The sequence below is a fragment of the Sturnus vulgaris genome, chromosome 6, assembly GCF_052056855.1.
Source record: "Sturnus vulgaris isolate bStuVul1 chromosome 6, bStuVul1.hap1, whole genome shotgun sequence".
Classification (NCBI taxonomy): domain Eukaryota; kingdom Metazoa; phylum Chordata; class Aves; order Passeriformes; family Sturnidae; genus Sturnus; species Sturnus vulgaris.
Window position 1 is genome coordinate 20,691,188 of NC_142248.1, and position 26,356 is coordinate 20,717,543.

General features: G+C 37.7%; 1 long non-coding RNA gene across 20 annotated transcripts in view; it reads left to right on the forward strand.

Moving 5' to 3' along the window:
* Window positions 1-26,356, forward strand: part of LOC148223352 (uncharacterized) — a 92,484-nt gene that overhangs the window by 9,703 nt on the left and 56,425 nt on the right. For 8 of the 20 annotated variants that reach the window (XR_015804572.1, XR_015804573.1, XR_015804574.1 and 5 more), the window contains one exon: window positions 292-2,905. This is a non-coding gene — a long non-coding RNA (uncharacterized LOC148223352). Of the gene's footprint in view, window positions 1-291; window positions 2,906-8,599; window positions 8,652-10,534; window positions 11,233-26,356 lie in introns of those variants that run through there. The other 12 variants (XR_015804580.1, XR_015804570.1, XR_015804566.1 and 9 more) reach the window with 6 other exon arrangements.

Consider the following 26,356-nt stretch of genomic DNA (forward strand, 5'->3'; position numbering starts at 1 on the left):
TAGATAGGAGTGTCCATATGGCTTTGGTCTCAAACTGATTTCCAGAGTTCATAGCATTTTCAGTTAAAATATAGTTTTTGGGTTGGGTTTGGTTTTGAGTTGGGTGTTTGGGTTTGCGTTTTGTCTTGTGTATATGTGGGGTGGGGTTTTTGGTGTTTGTGGTTTTTCGTTTGTTTGTTTTTTGGGTTTTTTTTTTTTTTTTTTTTTTTTGGTTGGTTGTTGATTTTGGTGGTTCCCCCCGCCCCCCCCCCCCCCCCCCCCCCCCAAAGACAGTTTTGTGTTGTGCTTTAGAAACGATGTAGGCATTGAGAACAGATATCAGCGAATTTCGTGTTCCCAAGTGTGGCAGGATCGTCTTTGTAAACCTTCTTCTGAAACCGGAGAAAGAAAGCAAAGAGAGAAAGAAGTAAAGAGAGGGAGAGAGGGGAAGAAGGGGGAAAAAAGACAATTCAGCTCCGCTGGATAATGTAGCGGATCTATAACTAATGAACCATACAATCATATAAGAGTATTTACCAAGCATCTGACGAATGTTCTGGGCATTTTCAAAAATGTCTTTGTTCAGACTATGTCACTTGAAACACGTCATTGCCCGGACCGGTGTGAACGCTGGAGACTCAAAACCAAAATGTTCCCACCGTTTTCCTTAATTCTCTACGTGAGAAGAAAAGGGACATAGGCTCAGTCCCACGGAGGAAAGAGAGGGGAGAACGAAAGACAAAGCGCAAGGACATATGGCTCCGGAGCACAAGACAGAAGTCTTCACCCTGAGAACTAGGGAACATTTCTCATCCCCCTGAAAGACTAATGCCCTCCTCCTGCAACTGCAATTTCCTTTGCAACAAAACCGTGCATTAAGTGGGCATAGTGGATAGTAAGGACCTATCAGTTTCCTGCTGTAGTTCTGCTAATAAATAAAATTCTAAATGTTCAAAACACTCTATCTGTCACATTCACAAGATAGGTACTGTAAATTCCTGTTGAAAATATACAAACAGAGATCCAAGAGGTTGCCTCTGTTTTTGTATCTCTCTCTCACAAGAAATGCACTATCAAAACATTAATTATATTTGAAAGGGAACAGATTATTTGTTTGAGAAAGAATTACATTCTTGAATTTATATTCCACGCAGACCTCTCCTCCTGTCTGCTGAGAGGGTTGAACTGTAAATCTGTCTCAAATTATTTACCCCTAAAATGTAAGTAGGTGTGTCACATTAGAGTAGTAGAGAGATGGGAGATAATCTGTAGGAGCTTTTAGACACCTCTGTGGGATGGGTCGTTAGGGAATGTCGAAATGAACACGAAATTGCAAATCTAACATGTGAAGAACATACACGCTTATTCTTTGACAATGAAAATACAAACGCACATAGAAATGCAGAGTTGAACCTAGTTAGTTATTAAACACGATGACTCACGGGAGTTTGGGCCCGCAGTTCCTTTTTGTTTAGTTGGTTTTGCTTAAGGATTTTTTGTTGTTGTTGTTTTGGTTTTGTTTTGTTTGGGGTTTTTTGTTTGTTTTGGGTTTTTTTTAATGCTTTCATGCACATCTTGTGGTAGCCGATACTTGAAAAGCTACTAACCGTGTGGTGAGTCATCACTTAAGTCGTAAGAAATTTCTTAAAGGTTGTATCTTCTTTCATGCTTTTAAAAACACTAGTAAAAGGGTTAAATAAGTGCCCTCATACCTTTACCTTTTTTTCTGAGAAAAATAGTGATTAAGTGGGACTTTATCAGGAGCTCTTGAAAAACTCTTCTCGATGTCTGCTTTTTCTACTCTCTGCTAACCTTCAGCATTTCCTAAGCTACCTTCAGACGCTGTTAGCTTTCTCAGCAGCATAGTTCTCCAGCATTGCAAGTGTTTTGGCAGGAACTGATGTGAACAGTCCGGTCAGAAAGTTTTTTGGTGCTGTCGTGTCATGCTTGGGGAAATTCGTCGCTGAATCGGTGCCCTAAGCTTGGGACCCGGGGAAGCTAGGTTAGCACCAGATCCTGCGGAGCTGAGCCCTTTTCTCTATTCCTGTATTTCTTGGGCCCTGGGTAACCGAAGCCATGGGGCCTGAAGGGCGGTCGCAGGGAGCAAGGGAAGGTGGGGGTGGGCGGACTTTTCTGCCTTGGATGTGCCTGGGATGTGCTCTCTCCCTGATTAGGTATCTGTGGAGGAAGAAGGTGACGTGACGAGGAAAGCCTGACAGCCAAAGTGGGAACTGTCCGGGAGAAGGATCCGTGATGAATGAGGTCTGCGAAGTCATGATACAGCCCAGGACAGTGTGCTGGCATCAAATGCCGGGTTTTGTTCGCTTGAACCACGAAGAAAAATGGGAAAGAGAGGGGGGCTGAAGGTGAGGTGGGGAAGGAAGATCCTGGGGAGGGCGTCAGGATTGGGAGTGAGAGGTTGAAGAAATTAGTGGCTGTAATATTAGCATGAGTTCATCGTCTCCTCGGGAGGAGAAGCTGCGTTTGTCAAATGGGCTAGAGCTCTGACGGGAGGCAGAGGAGCCACCGGAGCGCCCCGAGGTGCGGCTGTGAAATGTGAATCCCCACCCACTCGAGGGACAGTACTTTATAAAATAATCTGTCCCAAAATCTTTCAGGCAGGTGTCCGAGGTTAAGTCAGGCTCTTCGATAATCGCCGACTCATCGTAAGGAATAAGTTCTGCCCCGGGGTAGGGAATGGGATGGGAAAGGCGGTTATGAAGTCGGAGAGACATTACTACATAAACTAAAATCCTACTAAAATTGCAAGCATTATTTAATTCCTGGAGTAATTTCGTGCAGAACTGGAGCTTCTTCCTCGGGTTAGGCGGGAAGGGCTGTCGTGGGCAAGCATGTAACTTCTTGAATTGTTTTTGACCGTGCACTGTATTGCCATAATGCCAATAAACGCTTTAAACGCGTCCTACTAGCGGCCGTCCGAGGCTCCGGCTCCTCAGGCCCTGTCTAAACGAGATCTGGCCCTGTCCGGGACTGCTGGGTCACTCCCTACCTTTGGGTGCTCTCGGAAAATGTGGCTGGGTGGGCCGGGGTCTGCTACACTGACCTCTGGGTTTTTTTCCCTCGGAGGGGCCAGTCTTGGCTTGCAAGGGGTCGCAGAGGCAAAGGCTCGCTTCGTGGCAGCGGGTTCAGGATTTCAGGAGTTTGAGTTTAGCGGCCGGAGACAACTCTGCCTGATTTGTGCCGGACTTAGTGTCTGCCTAGGAGACACAACTCTCCCAGGCGCGGATTCCCTGGTGGTAGCATGGCCCATATCGCTCACCCTTTCAGTGAATGCCAGCAGATGGATGCAATTAAACCTCGGCGGTGCTCCCTGGCTGGACACTGATCCAGGGTGTGAGATGGTTGGCCATTATGCAGTGCCTATGGGCTGATGTTCACTGCCGACAGCTGTAACAGGGAGGAGGAACGAATCATGGGTGCTGCCAACTTTCCCGTCTCACGGCAGCGACGGGGGCACGGCGGGACCCCAAAGGCTCATGACAGAAAAAGTTAGGGGGGAAAAAAAAGCACTACACACCGAGAGAATATCTATGTAATGTTATTAGAAATAATAAAATCCCAGCAAAACAAGGTCTCTCTTTTAAAGGAAATCTGAGGAGCGCAGCAAGCTAAGTGGAAGCTCTGTTTTCAAGGCAAGGCAGGATTAGTTCCCCGCACATAATAGCCAGTGTGTAGGAATTGCAAATGAACATCACCAGTAGTGCTGGAGTTACCCTCCTTTAAATTAATATCGAGCTGGCTTCCCCGCACAACCTGCAAATAACAGACATTTCTCAGCTTTCGAGGGGAACGAAGATTGAAATAAACATATATTTATATTTTACCCTAGTTTAATCCGAGAAACTCCTTTCCCAGGGTAGCCAGTCAGCAGCAGAGGAATTTGGGGCAACGCCCCCCAGACCTGTTTTGCGGGTTAAAAAACCCATCAACAAAGCGGCACCAAAGCCCCGACCCGTGCCGGCAGCCCGCACGGACAGGGGTAAGCGCGGTCTGCGGCTCAGCGGCGGCTGAGACGGCTCCGCCGCGGGGAAGCTCCGCGCCGCTGCCCGCTGCCCGCTGCCCATTGCCCGCTGCCCACTGCCCGCTCCCCGCTGCCCGCTCCTCTCTCCCCGCTCCCCACTCCCCGCTGCCCACTGCCCTTTGCCCGCTGCTCGCTGCCCGCTGCCCGCTGCCCGCTGCCCGCTGCCCGCTGCCCGCCCGGGGCTCGCCCCGCTGAGCGGGACCCCTCGGCCGCGCTACGTGCGCCAGCCGCGGGCCCCAGCACCCGGCTGAACCCACTCCTGCATCCCGTCATCAGGCATGCAAGAGGGGAAGGTAAAACATCTGATCTCCCGCCGTAAAGAGGGGAGAGAGAGAGAATGCTGTGAGCTCCAGGGCTCCTTCAGACACTTCAGAAATTAATGGGGGAGGGGAAGGGGCTAGGAAGGATAGATGCATTGGAAACGGTAAAATAAAAACATGATGTGAAGATATATTTACTGTCAGCTCAGAGCCAAAACATTTATGCTCCCACGCCTTTTTTTTTTCTCTTTCTTTTTATTTTTTTTTTTTTAGCAAATCGGAACTTAAGTGATGCATTTTAATTATTTTAGGAAAATAAGCAAGAAGGCTCTTTTTCAGAGTCTAAATAAATAGCAGAGTGTTCTATGCTGATGATGTCTCTGGCTCGTGATGGCCTCATCTATCCAGCCACTACTGTGAGCTCTGAAAACCTGGGAAGAATAGGGTGCTACTGGCAATTTCTGAAAGGAACTATCCATTATTTTTAGGGTTTTCTGAAACAGAAAATGCAAAGAATTTTCTAATGGTCTGAGAGGTGGAAAAGGACCAATATTTTCCTAAACCTTCAGCTCAGTATTGTTTAGGCCTTATGGGAATGGCAATTTTCCTTATTTTTCAAATAGTTACTTCAACTCCTTGCAAGTAGCAGGAAAAAGGTACACATTGCCCTAAGAGAGAAGGTGCTGGTGCCTTGCAGTCTTTGAGATCAACTCGGTGACTTCTGTTTCTCCCCACTCCCCTGTCCCTCACCAATCCCCAACTTTGATCTAAACCCTGACAGCTTTCTTCCTGCATACAATGTGTCCCTAATCCTCAAGAGATTGCACAGACCTTCCAAAAGGAGAGTGATACTCAGAAGAGCCACTTTTTATTTTTGGGAGAGGGGAGAAGGATAACCCTACTTCACCTAGAAGTAGTCCCTGTTTGATTGTAATCGGAAAAAAACCCAAGCCCCAAAACCCACCTCTCAAATCCCAAACAAAAAAAAAAAAAAAAAAAACAAAAAAAACAAGCACAAAACAAACCCCAAAGCAAGTGAGAGCAAAAAGAGAGCATCTTTATGTTAACATTTAAAGAAAATAATGAATCAATGTAGTACAATTGTAGGGAACATCGAACCACACACACACAAGCAGCAGAAAATATTAGTCATAATCTCCATAGTTAAAAAAAATTGAATCAATGGTAGGTTTCAGTTCTCTGCAGGAACACCTAAAATATTTATGACCAGCAGGGCTTATTCCATATTTTTCTTTTCAAAAGCATATCTTTTCTCATCTTTAGAAAAGATTTTCATAATGTTTCTCCTGCTCCTCTCCTTTACACTGATTTCCATTTAGGGTAAATTCTGTCAGTCAAACATAGCATCCTGTTCCTGTCAGCTCAAATGAACTCAGTGAAAAGTTCAGAGGACCTACAGGCAAACTCCTTTATTTCTCTACGTGGTGTATTTGTATTGCATTTCTAAGATTCATCCATGGAAAGCCCAGAGTTGTGACTTTGGTCTGTGCCATGAGTCTGAGTGGTGCAGAAACTGTAAAAAAAGGGAAGAGCTAAAAAAGTCACATGTTTTTGGTTCCTGATTTAAGCAGAACAGCAGCAGCAGCAGCAGCAGCAGCGATGTTAAGACTCTATCAAGGAAAAAAAGATAGAAGGAAGAAGAAAGAAAGCCTGACAGCCCTGAATGAAATCAGATAGAAGCGTTTTGCAGAATAGAACGGTACTACTCATTTCCAGCCTACATGATTCCTACCCCGAAGACGGAGCAGACTACAGCTTGCAGTACCCAGAAAGCTGACAAGAGAAAGTAGTGTAGGTCTTTGGGTGTCTGATCAGCCTGTTTTGCTGGACGTGAACCTGCCTTTGTTAATGTCTCCAAGGGTTTTTTGGCACATGCCCTTACAAGCAAAGCAGAAAAGTGCTCGCTGCCTTGTTTTCATGTAGATCCTAAGGATAATCAAATTTTCTCCATAAAATTCCACCATGATCCCTATTGAAACTATGAAATAGTGTTGTTGGTTTACAGGAAGAAACTTGGGCATCAGAACTTGTGTAAGCAGGTGTGTTCAAGTAAGCAAGTGTGAGACCTAGCTGCCTTATTTGCTCCAAAGAACCACCTCACTCTCTCTTCCTACAACACAATAGAATTCCTGACACTTCCAGTTTCACTCCTGCTTTGCCAGAGTCCATCGAATATTTGTCTCCTTTCCCGATGAACCTGAAATATCACTTAACAATAAAAAGCTATAAAATATAAGTTTAAATGCACTTGAAATGTTCCTGATTGATGGAAACAGGTGGAAAAGATTTTTGAGGTTATTTACATAAATGTTGGAAGGCCCATGGATCTAATCATTCAATGCCAAGTTTGCAAACTCTCCCCCAGAGATTGTAATGTAATCTGAGCAAGGTCCTTACATTGAAAGGAAATAGATGAAGTAGCATATTACTTCTGTAATTTTGAAGAATCGATACTTTCACAGAAACATAAGCCAAGTTATAGTCTACCTCAGTGCGCTCATTTAAAAAATCAAATATTTCAGATTTTTTTTGTGGAGCTGAAGCTGAAAAATAAGTATCAAAACCAATGTTGACAATGCTGAAAGATGTTGATTTACATGTTATCATTACACTTCAGAGATAACAGAGTACTGCCAATAAAGGAGTTTTTCAATCTTCCTTTAGGTCTATTGATCAGGAGTGACTTTGAAACTTCCTTCTGGCATCCAGAATTCATTCACTACTATTGAAAATTTGCTTGAAGTTTGGAGGAGCTAAAAATCTCACTAATCTCTCTAATTAATTAATTAATTAGTAATGAACTGGTAGGAACTGCATAATTTACTGAAGTCACGAGACAAAAAGATCTGTTCTCTTTCTTTTTAAGATGTTGATCTAGTGTTAAAATATCACAAAAAGCACTGCTCCCTTTGCTCATAACTATCTTCATGAAAATAATCCTTAAATCTGGATGTATGTATTTGGGTTTTATTTATTAAGGATGGGAACTTTTTGCCAATTGTATTATTTGTTTTGGTTATTTGCTCATTGATAACAATAAGGTTTCTGGGGCAATTTTTGCAAGATACTTGAACTCAGTGCCTTGTAGGAATTTCAGATATTCTCTGGATAGATTATGTGCCTGGTGGGAACTGGTTTTATGTACTGATTAAGAAGTACACTTAAATAACTTGGCAATGATTTAGAGAATGTTCTGTATAACTGTGCATTTTTCCACGAGTGGAACCACTCTCCATGCCATGTAGAGACTGGAGTTGCACACGTCCAGTGTGGAACAGGAAGTCTGACATAAGAATCTATGACACTCCTGTACACAGAAAGAGGAAGAAAATCTGCCCCTGATATGTGGCAGTCCTTTAAGAGACATGTTTTTTGAAGATGAGGAAGATGATCCTGATTTACTCCTCTGCACTGAAGTAAAGCTATCAGCATGTGGGTTCCAAGCCAAGCCTGATCTCAAGCTTGCAGTTTTTTTGCTTTTCTGCTCTGCTACTGCAGAGCAAGTCCCTCTGCTCTGAGACTGAATGTGAAGAAGCAGCCACGTTGAGGCCGATTCTCTTGGAACACGGGCTTGAATTAGTTCTCAAAGCTATTTCAGAAGCCACATATCAGGCTAGAGTTTCCAAAGCTGAGTTTTACCAGTGCTTTTCTTCATGAAGGCATGATTAGGAAAGGACAATTGAAATACTTTAAGTCCAGAATACTGCAGAATGTTGCAGCTTAGAAAGCCAACCATTTCAAAGCTTCTAAATAAGAATGAGAAAGTTGAGGGAAGTGATATTGCCTCTCTACCCTGCTTTGGCGAGACCTCACCTTGCATCCACCTCTAGGGTCCTCAGTCCAGGAAAGACATTAACCTCTAGGAGCAAGTTTAGAGGAGGGCCAGCAAGATAATTAGAGGGATGGAGCACCTCTCCTTTGAGGCAAAGCTGAGAGAATTTGGTTTCTTCAGCCTGGAAAAGAGAGGGGTTCAGGGTGACCCAACTGCAACCTGAAGGGAACATACAAGAAAACTGGAGTGGGAGTTTTTACACAAGCATGTAGTGACAGGACAAGGAGAAATGGCTTCAGACCGAAAAAGATTAGGACCCCTTTGAATCCAAACCATTCTGTGATTCTATGAAGTCCTAAACAATTTTCTGTTGCAATGAATTACCGTAGAAAAGATAGTGTGTATTAAAAACAAGGCACCAAAGGGGAATTCACCATTGCTGGTCTTGTAAATAGGGACCAGAGACCACAACATGGTAGCTCTCCTTTACTGAGGAATCCCCAGATGCATTTGTTTTTATTTCAGGTTTTCATGTTTCACATGGTCAGTTCACATGGTGAACTTCTCTTCTGGATCTGTAAGTATCTAATATATTTATCTGCAATTCATCTCTATGAATGCTCTAACTAGACTGAGATTTATCACCTCAAATCCAAATTCCAGTTGTAGGTTGAAGGTTCACACTTAAAAGTAGAAAACTAAAGGCCTGATATCTCATCCTAAGAGTTATTTTCAAATGTGGAAAATTCTATTGGCTGAATGGACAAGGAAACATCTCTGCCTGGGACTTGTATAAAGGTGGCCAGGATGATCTGCTTTAGGCTGCTGCCTATTTTAGACATTAAACTAGGAGAAGAAACTTCCAGTTTAATAAAAAGTGATTTGAAAGTTGCTAAGCAACTTCTACAAATCTTGCTTTTTAAGAAGTCTATTTGTTTGTTTAATTTCAGGGAAAGATTTCATGTTATTATCTAAGCTGCATAAATCAAAAGAGAAATGTGAAAAGGAAAAGTAATAGGACATTTTCTTTGCTTTCTGTCTTTTGCAATTAAACCCATTTAATTGTCTTGTGGGGTTTCATCAAATATTCAACAAATGTTATTTATGTATAAAACTCCAACAGTTTATTGACTATGCAAGAACCAAAAGAAAAAATTAAACAGGTTTGTCATATGGTATGTGTTTATCTTAACCTTTCTTCTTCAAAAATCTTATCTACTAAGTACTTTTATCAGACACTAATTATACTCCCTCTGAAAAGAATTTCTCCAACACCCTTCAGTGCCTACACCCTTTAATCATATCTCATTACATCTACCTAATCCATCTCTTTCTCGCATTGCCAGGGCTCATTAATAGTTTTAAAAGCCAGTCCTGGATATTATCTTTCCTTTCTATAGAAATATAAATAATACCAATACTTTTTTATTTCTAGATTTCATAGCCATTTGTAATTAGATAAAAAATTATTTGAAAATCTTGAGATTTCCTCTGAAAATAACTCTAAAATATGTGATAGAACAGCAGTAGAATCTTATAACTCTTTTCCCAAATGGTTGTTTTTATAAGCTATTTTAACAGTGGATCAATGACCACTTTGAAAGGAAGTGATTTTTGACTAAAATTTAGCAGATATTGTGCTTCACAGATGTTTCATAGGTGAGATATGAATCACCTTGTAACCAAAGTGGTTACAAAATCCAAAGGATTTCTATATGATTGGGAAAGAAAACAAAAAGAAATTATATGGGCGACAAAAGACCTTCAATTATTCCTCTACTCTGTGCATGCCTTACATCACTGTAGTTTGAAAAGCTAATGTAAAATGTCTCCGGTATAGTGTCAGCTAATGTGAACTGATTGACACAGAAAGAATAATTGGTTAAATTTTGTTTTTTTTTTCTTGTACCCCAAACCTGCAAACAGGCTACAAAATTCTTTACTATGGTTACACTTTAAAATTATTTGTAAATCACTTGAGTTAGTAATCGTCAATCTATAGACCCTCCTGTTTGTTGTGAGTTTTGACAATTCGTAATCCTCATTTTATTAATTAAGTAACCTACGTGAATTTGTGCTCCTATTTTCAGGATAGATAGGTCTACATTATGCTAGCTTGCCTTGGCTGAAAAATCCAAGTAGAGTACTGGTTAATTTTCAAAAATTGACACATCATGATCATGGTTTTGAGGTAAAACCAGTTGCCAAATTTCAACTAGGAAGATTGTTTTCCCCCACATCTGATTAGAGGAACCACTGAGAGATTATTTTCATCTCCTTTTGTAATGAATAATATTATTGTGTTTTATGGATTATCTGGCAGTTTTGTTCACATTATTGACATTTGTTCTCATCCTCTGATACATCTTAATTCTAGCTTTTGACTAAATCCTAAATTAAGTTAATACCATGATTTGTGAAGCGAATATTTGTTGTTTGTTTGTTTGTTTGTTTTTTAAGAACCATGGACATAGAGCATACCTTCATTCACACTGGATTCCTTGGAGGTAGGAAGAGCAAGCACGATTTCCTGAATTTTGGGAAACTTAGATTGACCGAGGCAATTTTGTATAACTGTTGCATCTATTTAATGCTTAACTGTGGCTATAGGGCAGCCTTTTGTATCCTTTCAGTCCCATCTTATCCAGGAATGGAAAAATTAAGAATTTATATTTTACTGAAATGAAAATATGTTTGCAGGCTATACAACCGATGCATCATACAAATACATTCAGAATAACTGACATTATTCAAAAAGCAAACGAGTATGATCCGGAGTGTCATCTGTATATATGGTACTGGTTTGCTGTGTTTGTAATTACTGCTTCTTTTCACTGAAGAGCTGATTTATGTAGGTCAACACAACATTCGAAAAAATTGTAGATATGAAAGTTATAGTCAACTGAAACTTGCTTTTGGAACTGCTAATGAATTCAAGCTGAAAAATATTTTTGTAAGTATTCCTTATTACAGAACTATTACATTGTTTTCAGGAAGTAAACAGAAAATGTCATACCTTGAGTAAATCTAAGGGCAATGTATTATTCCCCAGTCTGTGAAAATATGTATGGTTTGACATGTCTTTTTGTTTCATACTGAAACTATTTGGAACAGTTTTATGTAATAAAATTGCATACATCTGTTTTGGGACCAAATAATTTTTTGTTTGTTTGTGTGTATTTCTCTTTCTAATCCTTTGTTTCACTCTCTCATTAGGAAATTACTAAATTGACAAGCCAGGATATTTAGAACATTCCCATTGTAAACATCATTAAATCTGACACATTTTTATGGAACATTTTGGCTTCAACGGAAAGATATATTTAGATGAGAAAAAAGTCAAATAAAGTATAACTGGTTATAAATCTAGTCAAAATGATATTCATATTCAAATTTGAACTAATATTTACATGATATTTTTTCCAAAGATACTTCAGACCAAATAATTTGAGTAGACCTGAGTTATGCCAACAGCTCTCTACCCAAGTATCTTGCTGTCAGATAGGTTTGGACTTCACAGGAAAGAGGAAATCTGGGGATGTTTCCAGTGCACTCTTGTCCATTCACTCTCTGCCACTGGATTCAGCATATTATGGTCACTTCAGTGTCTATACCTAAATGCTGTTATTGAAGTTTGCTAGGGATAGAATTTCTTCACAGTTCACATTGATGCTTTTCTTTCATTAGCTATCTGTTATGTTTTTTGGTTTTAATATAGCAAAGCCTAATTTTAGCACCCTGTTTCAGAAAAATGGAAAATAGTGCATTTTTTTCTTCTAGTCCTGCTTTGGTAATTGTCAGGGCTCAAGATTTGGCACTGACTAGCTTTTATTATGGCCAGTAGGATTATTTAATGGCCACAGGATTGCTATAGACATCATTATTGTCAGAAATCAGTGCAGAGTGTTTACAGTTAGTTTTCCATTTGCTTAGCTGTAAGTCTGGGACACAAAAAATGGCTAATGTAGGAGTAATAAATTATTTGGAAACCCTGTCTTTCTAAAATAAGCCATTTTTTGGCAATGGAAGTCTGTGCTAAGTAAACAAAATACTGACCTATAACAAGGAACCCTTATATATTCCAGTAGAGAGCATCTTACCCTTTTCACAATTAGAAAACAAAGACAATCCCTACTTTCAGGAGAGCATGCTCTACTAATGTGAATGGAATCTCGAATGAATGAAACATTCCTTTTATGCAATTTTTGTAATTTCAGAATGACCGGATTTTGTTTTAGACATCAATATTTCTAAAGGACAGCATAAAACATTAGAACCCAAGCAGAAAAATGATCATAAGTCCAAGATAAAAGCTGAAATTATAGTGTTATGCCAAAGATCCAATTCCACAGTCATTCAGTATTTAGGAGGGTTAAAAAGGCATTCTACTTTTACATAACTATTTGCCTGCTTGTTCTTCAGACACAGGATGAATCAGCACAGGGATTTGAAAATGGAGTTGTCAGATTTGTGAGTGCTGCAGATTACCAGATATTATGTCCATCTTCATTATCTACATCTATTTTAATAAAACAAAGTTATTGGATTTTAGAGTACAAGTTGCAACAGATAAAGAATTGTCATGTTTCTTGGAAAGGACATTTGCTCAGATGCAAACTAACGTTTGGAATGACATATATTGGTTTATTTAGGTTGAAGTAAAGAGAAGGGGTGAAGTAAAGGTATGGGAATTATGGCAGTAGAAGTAGAGTCACTAGTTAAAAGTATTGCTTGAATCACCAAAGCATTTTATAGATATAATAGGAGAAATTTCTAACTAGAAAGATACATTGCACTGAAATATCACAAGTCTACCATGAAGAGTTTGGCTGTAAGTTGTGTTGTCTTTTCAATCCACTGCAAGCCATTTGTTTTTATTTATCTGTTTAATCCCGAGTGTCTGCTCAGATCTGTGCAGAAACACAGTAATAAAGTCTGCTCGCCTTTCTCTTCAACAAACTCCACAGCAGACATTAGCAAATGTGAATAGTTGCTTTTGATTTCTTTATATCTTTTGTAGAATGATGAATCTTGATGAGATATGTCATGGAAGACTCTAAGGAAATCATCTATTATCAGGAAAATGAAAAATTCATCTTTGTTAACCCATATACATGTTTCCTCCCAGGTAAATTAACAATTCAAAATCTTGCACTAAACTTCATTAATTTTCTTCATGAATAATTCCACTTACATCTCAGCAATTTCTGTGTGAGAGGGTGAGAAGACTTGCCCTTTATATTGCACTTGCTTGGATAAATGTAAGTAAATCAGAAGGAACTAGTCTACTGTCCACATTTGACAAAGGAACATAATACTCTAGATGCTTATTGAAGTTTTTAGGTTACTCGAACAATATTCCTGTTCAACTTAATTCTGACTGGAAATATTCTTAATGAGCATCCTACAAACTGTTATATATAAGTTGGATAATGATACACAGAACCGGTATAATATCCTAAATTTAAACCCCTGAGGAGTTTTATTAGCTACAGTATGAACAAAATACAAAGATTTTGTAGAAGAAGATAAATACTCCAGTCTCAGACAGTAACATTTTTGCACTTGAGCATAAGCTTCATTTTAAGTCAGTAGTTAAGAAAATAAAATCACATCTTTAATGACCACAACTTGCCATTGGACATTACTTAATCCTTGGCTTAATCTCTAGTTATCATAAACCATATCAAATACCAATACAAGCTTAGATATAATTATTTGTCAAAACTGTATCCATTAATTTTTGTTCTTTGGTCATACACCAGCGAAATAAGCGTTTTCTTTAGCACATGATGTCATATCATGGCTTAACTTTAAAGCCAATTAGCATTCATTGGCAAGCCATTTAAGATTGTATGTAAGTTGACATAAAGGCATTTTTTCCAAAAAGTGGTTAAATTTTTTCCATGTTGCTGCATTGTGGATTTTGTGCTTAGCATGTGACATGTTTTCTCAACTACTGCTTTTTAATGAAAACATGAAAGCACTCTGGGGAATGTGATAAAAGCAAAAATTCTATGATCTCTGCAAGGTAAATGACAGCATGGAATTTGTCACATCTGGATCAAAAATATTTCATCTATTTACCTAAATAAGCATATCTAAACACAGGTAATTAGGATTGTAATTCAGTATATGTTTCCTTTAACAGCTTCTCCATTTTCACTGATAATTTCATTAGGTCACAAGCATTTAAATGATGTATGTCTTGCTTTTCTCTATTTCAAACAAATAAAAGATGATTTGAAAAAATTCTATTTTTTGTTTCTCATCCTTTTTCCTATTAACACCTTGTAACTTATTTTTCACTTCATAGGAGATCATGATAATTTAAAATTTTAAATTGTATATGTGTAGACACTAACAAATTATTTTCAAGACAACAGGGTGAAAAAAAGCAACAATATTAATGAAACTATAAAACAATATTTTTTATTCAAGATAGGTGAAATTTCTCCTTATTCATGCTGGTAAAATCACTTCTATTAAATGAACTTCTGACATGAGCAAGCCATGTGAGCTTAAGCATTGCTTCTGTGTCTAGCTACAATAATTGCCTTGCAAATATACAGAAAATTTGCTATCATGCATTTGTAGAAACATGGTATTTTAATTCAAAAGTACTAGCCAACATGTTAAAACTGTGGTTCATCACATAAATCAATTTTCCTAGGACTTTTATTTAACTGATTTAAATTTTTTAGCCAGCTTGTGATTTGAAAGAAGAGTTTTCATGGAAAGATACTTTTAAAATTGCATTTATTCACTTTGTTTTTCAATGAAAATATTTTTAATAATTGTAATGACAGAGACAAACATTTTGTTTCAATTCTAGTCACGTGTCTTACTTTGAAATTAAGATAATCATACCTCCTTGTTGAGCTGAAAATGTTTTCTTTAAATTTGGTCATAGGTCCTACTATTCAATTAATATAATAATACCTTCTTCTGCTGCTGAAAATAAAGCAGTTGTTTAATTAAACATGCCAGTTGTTTGTAATATAATGTTACAGAAATACTTGTTTGAAAGAAAGGCTAAAGATTTATATCAAACATTTCAATCTGACAAGTAAATTACATTTCCTCTACCATAAAGAAAGGTAAGGCAGGAAAATAGTTGCAATATAAGAATAACTAAGGTTGTTACACTGAGGAAAAGCACACTTGTTCTCATTACTTGGAGATATGATAGTCATCAGTCTACAAAGGTGACCTTTTCCACTCTGGAGATTAAAGCTGAACATTTTACCTCCTTAAAATAGGAAAATAGACATTATTTTGAAATTGAACTATATTTTAATAGCTAATCAGTTCACAGATGAAAGAAAAAGTGTGAGATTTTCAATTTAAAAACTGAACAGAATGTACCTGCAGAGTATCTGTACCAACATCTTTAATAAAAGCAAGAATTTTCTCTAAGGGTTTGGAAAGGTCTAATTACCCTCACTTGCTTTCCCAATCCCAAACTATGATGCTGTGTGTCCAAGCCCTAAAAGATACAGGCTGCAAGAGTGGTCTCTCCAGTACTGAAGCTGTCATGAAGTGCAGCTTATCCACTCCTGCAGGCAGGTTTTCCCAGTGGAAGTTCTGGTGCTGGAAATGAAGCACTTCATGGTCTTCAGGATTTTATTGAAGGGGTCCAATGGTTCTTTAAATTGACCATATGCTAATTTAATTCTTTTGAAATGAAAATGTGTTTTTGAAGGGAAAAGGATTTTAAGTTATCTTTGTTATCATTATGAGCAGTCAGAGCTTCTTGGTGTCTGCCTGTCTGAAATCAAAAAACTTCTCTGAAAATAAAAAGATCATTTGAAGAGAAGGAGGCAACAGTATCAACCTGTCATATGAATCTTTTTCAAATTCTGAAAGACTACTGCAGTGTGCCTTCATAAGCCAGCCTAGGCAAAATATGTGGACTTGCTGTTGGTAACTGAAGAAAAAAAAGAAGCTTAGCTGCTTCCATCACATAATTACTGCAACAGAATAATAAAAAAGGTGGCTGAAATTATGTTTTATGCCTAGTCTTCAGCATTCCATGGGCATGGGGGGCTTTTATTTATCCCTCGTGGGCTGCAAGAATAAAGATGGGTATGATTTTTGCAAGGGTGAAATAGGTTGTCTGTCAATTGGGTTTAGGCGACAGTCTGTCTGCAGGCCGTAAGATGATCTGCATAGTGCCAGAGGAAAGCAGGCAGAATTCCTGGCTTGCAAGCACAGATATTGATCTACCTTAGCCACCTAAACAATGCCTCACCTGTTTGCCTTGTCCATACCTTACTTTACGCAGTCTAATGCTTGTTTTGTTTGACTTTTCTTTTATTTCTGTGGATCTGAGCTTTGATACACTTTGGGGAGTACATAAACACAGTGTTGTACTTGAACATCACCATCCTGCAGAGTAATCTAGTGGCTCTGGACCACCCCTCCCTGCATGAGAACAGCAGTGTTATTGAAAATTATGAGCGAGCAACTAAGTAAGTAGGCCACATACACAAGTGTTTGATCTATCAGACTAGTGTCCAATGACATTGAATGTGAGATGCTACTAATTACTGCACTATGTACTCCCAGTTAAAATTTCCTAAATTGGAGCTACTAAAAGGGTCTATTTTTATAATTATTTTTTTTTCAGCTGATGGTTACAAGATAAGCCACCACAGAGTTTAGAATCCTATCTACTTATTTTGAAAACAACTATGTTATTGTGTACTGTCTCAAGCAGGAATGAAATAGAAAACGGCATTCATTTTCCCAGTAAAGTATAACATAAATATTTTACCACCATTTATTATTAGTTTGCCATTTCCTGCTGACAGCAATTCCAACTTTGCCAGCAGGCACTGAGTCTCACAATCATATTGTGTTTGGAACAAATTAAGACAAACACAATTTCTTATAAAATAAATGAACAAAATTTGCAACAAAAACCTCTTCTGAAGCTAAATGAGCATTTCTTTTAAGTGCTGACACTTGGTATTATTTAATTTGCATACAGCACATTTCACTTTTACTGGAAAACAATGAAGTTAACGAAGAACTAAGTCATCTGTACTTTCAGGGATAATTGAACATTGCTCGATTTAGAACTGTTTTATATTAATGCTGTGAAAGAGCAGCCTACATCATGGTAAGTTTGTCAGCAGTTTCAAACGCAAGCATACTTTTGGCCCAGTGACATATGAAGTGGATGGATCAAAATGGAATACAAAATAGATCATAATGACACTTAACTTGAGCTGATATAGAAATACTTTAAATACAAGGAGTGACACCGAGCCTTTTTCTTCCTATGAGACATAATTCTCACTTCATAAGATTAGTTGATGGTTTAGGGTTAATAAAGAGACAAAATCTTTATTTCTTATAAATTTGCTCTGGTCTATGTACTTTCTCTTAGGCACTAAAGTATTTTCCTGGATGGCACAGGACAAATAAAGAAAGTGATTTATGCCGGGATTGCCTTCCAGTTTTTGTTATAGCTGTTGGAAAGTGCAGTGAACCCATGATTTTGACTTACTTCCCAAAGGCTTGAAGACACACTCTAGCTATAGTACCTATGGTACTGATCATGAGGCTGTGAGTTGTTTGACTTTTTTTAGACTTAGAAGTAGATAATACTTCTGGATTTCTGGTCTAGAAAATTACAAATAAAACTAATTGCATAGAAAAAAAACCCCTTTGATATAGAACTGTAATCCTTCAGAGCTGGGAATTGGCCCAACTCATTTATGCCTCATTTGAACTAAATTTGATATAGAAGTGCAAACTTTGAACTGTACATTCCCCTTTTGATTTTCCCCCTCTTTGCTGAGTTCACTCTTACTGAAGGCAGCCAGCTGATAGCATAGGTGCCAATAATATCCAGATTTCTACAGACTACATGCAGCATTTCTAAAAGAACTTCCCTGTGAAATTCTGCAGATATGCTCCAAAGATTAAATCAAATAGCCCACTCTTACAGATGAAAGACTGGTTTAACCTCTCCCTGCTGATTCATTCTTTGGCCGCTCAGCTGGGAATATCAATTGTGATAGTAACTCTTCTTCTTTAAATAATTTGGAAGGGTGACAAATTATAGCTGCCTCAGAAATTTTGCAGTTAGGAAAAGAAGTGCAATTTTAAAATACATTCCTTTAAAAAATTTAAATAAGCAATACAATTAGCTAAGCACTTACATTTTATTAGCAATAGCAAGTAAAATTAATAAGTAAATTCAATGAAAAAATGATTATGTGTCACAGTATATAGTTTTTACATTGACATTTCACATAATCTGACTTTGCTGAGAGGAGAAATCACTCGTCTGTTAAAATTACTTTTTAAAAGCTGTCAAAATTGGAAAACCTGCTGTCAAAAATATGATGAGAAAAGTTTAAAAATGGTAAAGTATGTTGACTTAGACAAAAAATATTACCTTTAGAGTGGAAAACTTGAATATTGTATCATTATCTTCTACACAGAGGAAAAGCGTTATCTTTTTCCAAGCCATCCTTTTTTTTAAACATTTTAAATTTATGTTTTGCATTTACATTTCAATATGAATGGGACTTTATCCAATTTATGCTGCAGCAGAAGCTGAAAGTAGCAGGTATTTGGACATTCATATTTTAATTGTATGCCTGTATTTTACAATTTTTAAAAATGACAAGACTCACAGGCGTCTAAGGGTGAAGTCCACTGTTCATCTACTCTCTGGTCCTGAAAACTGCTGTGTGTAAGGGCCCATGGAATGGAATTTGGCTGCTGGCTGGCTGGCTAGTAGTCTGCTAGCAGAAAGAGGTCCATCCTGCTTTCAGCTAGCATTTTGGCATCACCAGTGGTCACAGACCCTGTTCTCCAACATGTCTCCACAGTGTTTAAGAAGGACAGTTTCAAAGAAGGTGACAATTCAGTCTCCATGCACAGGCAGTCTTTGGCCTCTTTGTTGAGACTGCCAGCAAGGATGCCAATTAGAGCCATTCAAAAAAGCCAGATATGCAGTGGTAATAATGAAGTACAGATTTAGAGGGATACAATCCAAAATCATAATTAAATGGAAATGAGAAAAAACCCCAGAATATAAAATAAGATTTGACAAAGAGTTACAGAAGTATATCTAAGTGTGTCTCATTTTTGCCAGTTACTTTTTCAGCCATTTAATACTATGCAGCCCTTGGTAGTACCTTTTTTCTAAATTGCTGTCCCTGCATGCTTGTAGGTAAGACTGACCACACGTGAAGCAGTGAGAGTCACTATGAAGGAAGAGTGCACATGGCAGTAGAAGCTGACTGAGATGCCTAAACCACAGTTCAAAACACATACCTCTCAGATGTCATTAAACTGGACCTGAGGGGTGGAAAGCAATCAAAAGATTATTTTGTTTTAGCTTCACTAGTACTTCAAGTCTTCTGGCATTATGTCTATGATGTCCTTTCACTCTCATCTATGCAAAGAGAGTGAAGTACTTCTGTTCTCTAACACTGTTCCTTGAAGTATAGCCTGATTTAATCTTGCTGTTCAGCCTGCATTTAATACATCTTGAAATATACTAATTTTTTCCAGTTTGGAGAATGGCTACTGAAAACTGTTAATGGCAACATGACAAAACATATAGGGAAGCCATTAATGTAAATGATATTTCCACTTAGGCCATGAATCAGAGCATTCCATGGTTTCTGTTTTGTTTCCTCCAGATCTGAGCAATTCTTTATCTTTCCACATCCAAGTGCCCTTGAAACATTCTTCTTCCTAGGTTTTCTACACAAATGATGGTTTGCAGTTCTTCTCATAGAGTTTTTCTGGCCCACTTGTCTACTTCTACTGCTTAGAAACATTGATTCATGTCCTTCTTTTAAAATTAATTTGCATTCTGATGGCTCAAAAAATCTTTTCCAACCTAATCCAATAAGCACTATTGTCTGAAGGCTTGAGCATATTTTGCTCTGGCTCACAATGACCACAGAAATGTTTAACAGTCTTTAAATGAATTAGATCAAATGAAGAAATTTTCTTAGCAGAGCAAATGGGAATTTAGAGTCAGATGTGGGAGGCTGCATCTCTTGAATTTTATAATCAGCCTGACTCACTTCAGGCTGTGTGGGGGCTGCTCTTTCAGCTCATGAATACCACCACATCAACACAAGATTCTTTGAGGTCCATTTATCTGTCTGTCTATCTGAACTCCCACATTGTTTCTTGAGTGCTGGTGCATGTTGTCCAAGCTCTTGGCACTTATTTACTGCTTTAGGTTGCAGTACAGGAAGGAGGAATAATTTCACCATAGTCTAACACACCTAACAAGGACTCTGCCTTTGATTCTACTTTGAATTCTAATGGTGATTAAAACAGAAATAGCTGACCTCCAGTAGTTACTTTGGTGCAATACAGAATGATATGTCATTGCTCCAGGGAAGACAAGGGCATATACATTTTGATGAAAATGATCTGAATCTATTCTGAAGAGAAGTCACAAGGGAAATATATATAAGGACATAGGGCATTTTGGACTGCTAATAAAACTACTGCAAAATCTGACCATACGTGGCAAGATAAAACATTAGAATCAGAAGATGAGACAGGATAAAAAGGAAATTAATCAAAATCAAGAGAGAAGTGAGAGAACATTCCTTGTAAACTGAGGATAATTGGAGTTATTTGGAGGAGGTTGACCAGTATTTAAAGAGCATGTGTATAGAATTCTTTTATTAGAAACCCAGTGGACCCTTCCTTTATATCAGAGCTGGTCAGGTATCAGAGCTGATCAGGTACCAGCAGAATCTCAAGTACCCTTGTGCAATCGAACAATCTTGCTGGTGTTCCTTTTGAAAGGTTGGGCCATGCTGAATATAATTCTAGTGAATCAGGAAAAAAGGTATATACAGGTATAAAAAGACATTGGAAAATATGACTCAGAAGCTCTTATGTCATTGGGATAATTTGTTGAGGAGGTAAACAGAGGAAAATAGAGGATAAAAGGAAAATTTCACTCAGGCTTCTGAAACTCACCCCTATCCTTCTTAGCTGGCCTTTATGTGGCAGTAATATAGATTTTAAAACAACTTTACTGTAGTAGACAGACTTAGTGGTTAATTTATATAATCTCTTTTATTAATTTAAATCGCTGTTTACAGCCATCTTGTATAACTAAGATTATATGATAAGATTTTAATTAAGATTACTTTAGTTATGGAACTATTAGAGACAAAAATACCATTAGTATCTCTAAACCAAACAGTTTGGAGAAATAAAGGAGTTTCTTCTAATATGTCTCTATATTGCTGCTATTACTATTATTACCACTCTCCATCAGATTTCATTTGCATGAGGGCTATATCAGCAGACTGCAGATTCTTTTTTTTTCATCATCCTGATCAGTGCAGTCATGATACACAGGAAGAAAGAGGAATTCATGCTTATAAAGCCAGTCTGTACTCTCAGTAGAGCAGACCATGAGATTAGCCAGAAAGCACTTTTAAAGAGTAGAGAAGCTAATTAAGACACAAGTAAGATCTATAGTACCTCCATGGAAACTCAGGCTCATTTATGAACTGCTGCTGTTTTTATGCTTGTTATGTGTTTTAGGTTAAACAGTGTTTTTAATGGCAGGTTTGTTCATTGCGGAGGAAATTGCACAGACTCATCAGCATTAACGCACCAAGGAAGAAAATACAGGCAGAAATGTAGTATGGATGTATTGCCAAAATACAAAAAAAGCATTCTTAAAGACAGAAATCAAACACATGCTCGGCTAAAAGAGACATCTCAAACATTTCCTTGTTGCTTAGAAAGGAGTTGGTCTTTGGCCTGACCATTCTGTGTCATACCAGGGTATGCAAAACCTAAGAAATCCTTGTCACCCTTGGATTATGTGGCACCAAGGAAGTTGATGAAGGGCACACTGCAAATCATTTTCCTTTCAAGTACAAATGATTCTGAACAGTACTTGCAGTATTCATGTAGCTTTCTTTAACGTAAGACGCTTGAGCAGAAGTAATTTTGCAATACAATTAGCATAATTATTGATTTATCATGCATCAGCTGCTCCAGGTTAAATGTTTGAGCCTTTATGTTTACTGTGAAGTTAATTCAAAGTTCCTAAAGATCTTTATCATGAGTGCTGTGGGATTTTTCAATCTTTGCCACAGAGCAGAGCACATCTGATAACTCATTACTCTGTAATAATTTTTTGTGTTTCAAAGTCCTTTGGATTCAGATATATGCAAATATTTGAAGTGTTCAAGAGCTATGTTGTGGGTGCAAAAATCATGAGATTGCCTTAAAAACGGAGACATACTTGAACAGAGCGAGAAAGAATGGAGACAACTAGAGAGAAAGGTAATAATAGAAGCAGGGACAGACATAGAATTAGAGGTAGAGATGTTTATGCTTCTTTTTGCTCACATTGATTCAGGCCTAATTTTCTAGATCTTTCACCCAACTATTTTCATAATACATAGAAGTGAATTTTTAAAAAATCAATAAGATTTTATTAGATTAATAACTTTCATTCTTGTTTCTAATAAACCACCAAATTATCTTGACTGCAATACAATCAGAGCATTCAGCAATTCTGTGTTTTTTTTACACAACTGGTCTTCAGATTGCTCTTGACTCTAAAACTGACTTCATGTTTAGTATATTTTGAAAAGTGAAGGCTGTTTTGCACAGATTCTTTGAGAATGGAATCTTCCTTTAAGCAGCATTGCAACAAACCTACTGATGATGGAAAGAATTATTTTCATCTCACCTTCCCATATGGTGCTCAGAAAGAAACTCGATAATCCAATCTTAAAAGAGAATTCTCTATATTCAGATATTGAAAATATAAAATGGTTTGGAGTAGAGGATGGGGCTTGCAGTTGAAATAATTAGAACGTGTGTAAACATTGTTTTTCTTGTAAGAGATATTAAAAAAGGAGGTTAAATTGATCTGAAAGATTTTATGATGAAGAGTTTGGTAAGTAATCCGCTAAAGAGAATTGATAGCTGTAGTTTAAAATCAAGCTGTAAATGAACTGCAGCTACTAAAGAACGTGTTTCTTATTCATTTCTTCAGAATAGCATGCCCAGCTCCTAATCCCTGTTATATTCTAATAATGACAGAGACCCTGTCTGCTGGGTAAGCTTATGACTCAAATTCACAGATTTCAATACATTTGGATGTTCATGTATTTTTCTGCATGTGTTCCTTTTGCTCTGTCTTTAATTATAATCAGAAATGAGAGCGGGCGGTGGAGCAGAAACCAAGGAAGTAGAGATCTTGGAGTTTTCTGCTTTATGGAACCAAGAGAAAAATGTTAAACTAACAAAAAATAGTTATACTCTTCTGCCAGCTTCTCCTGGACAGGTTCTGATTGTAACTCCTGTAAATCTCCTCACTAACTTGAAATGCTGGGTTTAAAATCTGCAGTTTTTCTAAGCTCATAGATTCCCTAAATCTTCCAGAATAAGACTGTGCTTACATTTTGATGAGATTCTTACAGTACAATTTCTCTCAGCTTTATAGTGACAGTAGCAGTGACATACCGAAGTCATAATCAGTTCATAGCACGATGTATAACCCACTCTTCCAACTTTGCTATCATGAACTTTTGTGTAGGAGGATCAAATGTTGGCTATTAATGGTTTCTGGAAGAGGCAAATGAAAAGAAGAAATAGGACAATCCTCTCTGTATCTCTCTTAAGAGGAAATCATCAAAAGGAGAGCCTTTTGGTCAAAATGAATACTTCGGCATTTTAAAAAGTCATGTGCAATAAAGCATTTCTGAAATGCCCTCATAGCAAAAGGATTTTAACAAATGAAACAAGAAATTATAATTCCATATCAAAAATCTGAAGAGGGAGGGAATATTTTTGCTGTGTGCAAGCTGAATCAAGTTAATGAGGCATCTAACACTGCGAAAAGAGCGTTCTCTATAAATAAATCCCGTCTGATTGGGATATATTAGTCTTCTGATAACACTCTATAGCATACAGATGCTTTGAATAGAACGTGTATGTGTGCAAATACTCAGATCTATTGGAGTTACTGTTCTCCAAGTCCTTGTCCATGATGCATATTGCAGTCATTTTCATATTTAAGCACTGAATAAAACCTCAGTCTCACTCCACTGCCCGGTTTGAATAGGTAGGTTTAGCAGCTAGGCTCTGTGAAAGCTCTGGAGATTGTATTTCACACACAAACATGTGGCTAAAGAGCAGCTGTGTAGCCTGTCACTGGAGGACTCTTCATCTGCTTGTCCCTCTGGTGAGCTCTCCCAACACTTTGCCAGCACTTTGCCAACACTTAGGCGAAGTTTGTTCTTTCAAGAGCTTTAAAGGATCAAGGAGTGAGGCCTCGTGTCACAGAGTACTTTCCCCCATCACTATCCTGGCTCTCTGCTTCTGTGTGTCATTGAGACTCTGGTGACTGAAGGCAGCCTGGGTAAACAGTCAGGAGAAATATTATATGAAGTTACAGTGTCTGGTAGCTTTCTCAGAAGTCAATGTGTGTTTACCTCCAAAATCTCTAATAAAAGGGTCAATTTGTTGGGATTTTTTGGTGGTTGTTATTGATTATTTTTGAGAGGGAAAAAATTTGGAAAGTTCCTTTGAAAAAGGTTTTCTATTTTTTTTTGTTTGTTTGTTTGTATGCTTGTTTTTGTTTTATCTTCCAGGAAATTGAAAGGTCTTTCTTTGTGAATAATCATACCCTTATTTTTCTTTGAAATTGTGCTATAATTACCTATGCATCATGTTATCACATTTTTATAATGGATTTTCCTCTTTGGAAAGATTATTTATTCTCTCCCCAGATTGAGGACAAAGAGATGGGGATCTTTGGAGAGGATGTTCATGCTGCTTTGTTGTGGTCAGAAAAGGTAACCTAGAGTTTTGGGAATATTGTGGAGGAATTCAGAAGCTTTAGGAGTATTTATTGCGTGTAACTCAGAATAAAATAAGTAAACACCCAACACTTCAGTTCCAAGAAACACTAGGAATCAATAGACCATAATTAACAATGCAATCCAAAGAAAAAAAATATAAAATACCTATTTTCTTATATATTTCCGTCAAATATAGTTAGGTGGCTGTGCTTTGTGCCATTTTAAAATATTATTTAATTTTCTTTAATTTTCTTTTCTAAATAGGAGTGTTTGGTGGGCAAATTAGCTTTTGAATTAAAATGCAAAACTTATTATGATCTCTCAGTTAGTTATTAAGACGCTGCCTATTTGAGATCATGGGAATTTGAGGCACAATTTTTTGAAGTCAAGTAACCCCCATGCCTTTTGAGGATCTAGACTGTTGGACTCAGAGTGATAAGATTAAGAGTGAGTAGTGATATATTTAAAAGTGTACCAACATGTCTAGTTGGGAAAAAAACATTTGTCCTGTAGCTCAGGATTATTTTGTGTTACTTTATAAGAATATTGCATAAAATTAATGTTTAGAGATACACTTTGTCTTTGCTAGTTTTATTTGTGCTCAATTTTTATAGTACAAAAATTTGAATCAAAGTGCTGTTTAATAAATCAAATCTTAAAACTGTATGATCACTGCCATTACGCTTTTTGGAGAGGAAGACCTCCTTGAAAAGCTGATATCAATCATTCTTGTCTGAGGTCTGAAGCAAATGTAACCTGCAAAGGCTGGTAGCTGGGCTATCTGCCATCATTGCTGGCAGCATAAAGGCTCCGGATACAGTGTTCTAATAGAGGGAATATGGAGAGAAATCTGTCCGGTTTTAATGTGTGTTAAGTTTTTGAGATTAATTCATGTTTTCATGTATAGAAACAGTGGTCTAGATTTCAGGGTCTGTGGATGGTTTTCCACGACTATGCCCTCTGGACAGTTGCCCTGTCTACTATTCTAGTTTTCCACTTTGTGTAAGACCATCCCTGTTTTTGAGGAATGGCCTGGGACAGTTATTGGTCCAATATCCAGAGGGACAGAAGGGTGGGACAGAGATGTTTGCTTTGCTATATGAATGTCCAGTGCCAGTAAAATAGAGCCTCAGTAAAGAGAGTGGTCAAATTGTGTGAGGACAGGGTTGAAACTACTTTATTATGGCACAAATGGACCGTTAACAGTCATGCAGAATAGAATAGGGAGTGCCAAATACTTAATACTCAGGATTTAGCTACACAACTTCTAATTACCAGAATTTTCCAGGACATTTTTAGATTTCCTTTCTGTAGATGAAGGGATTTTACAAATTGCTAATCACTGGTAGAAAAATATTTAAAGGCAATACATGTTTAGCATCGCTTATGACGTAAACAGAAATCCTGATTTTAAGTGATGACTGGAAGAAATAAGAGC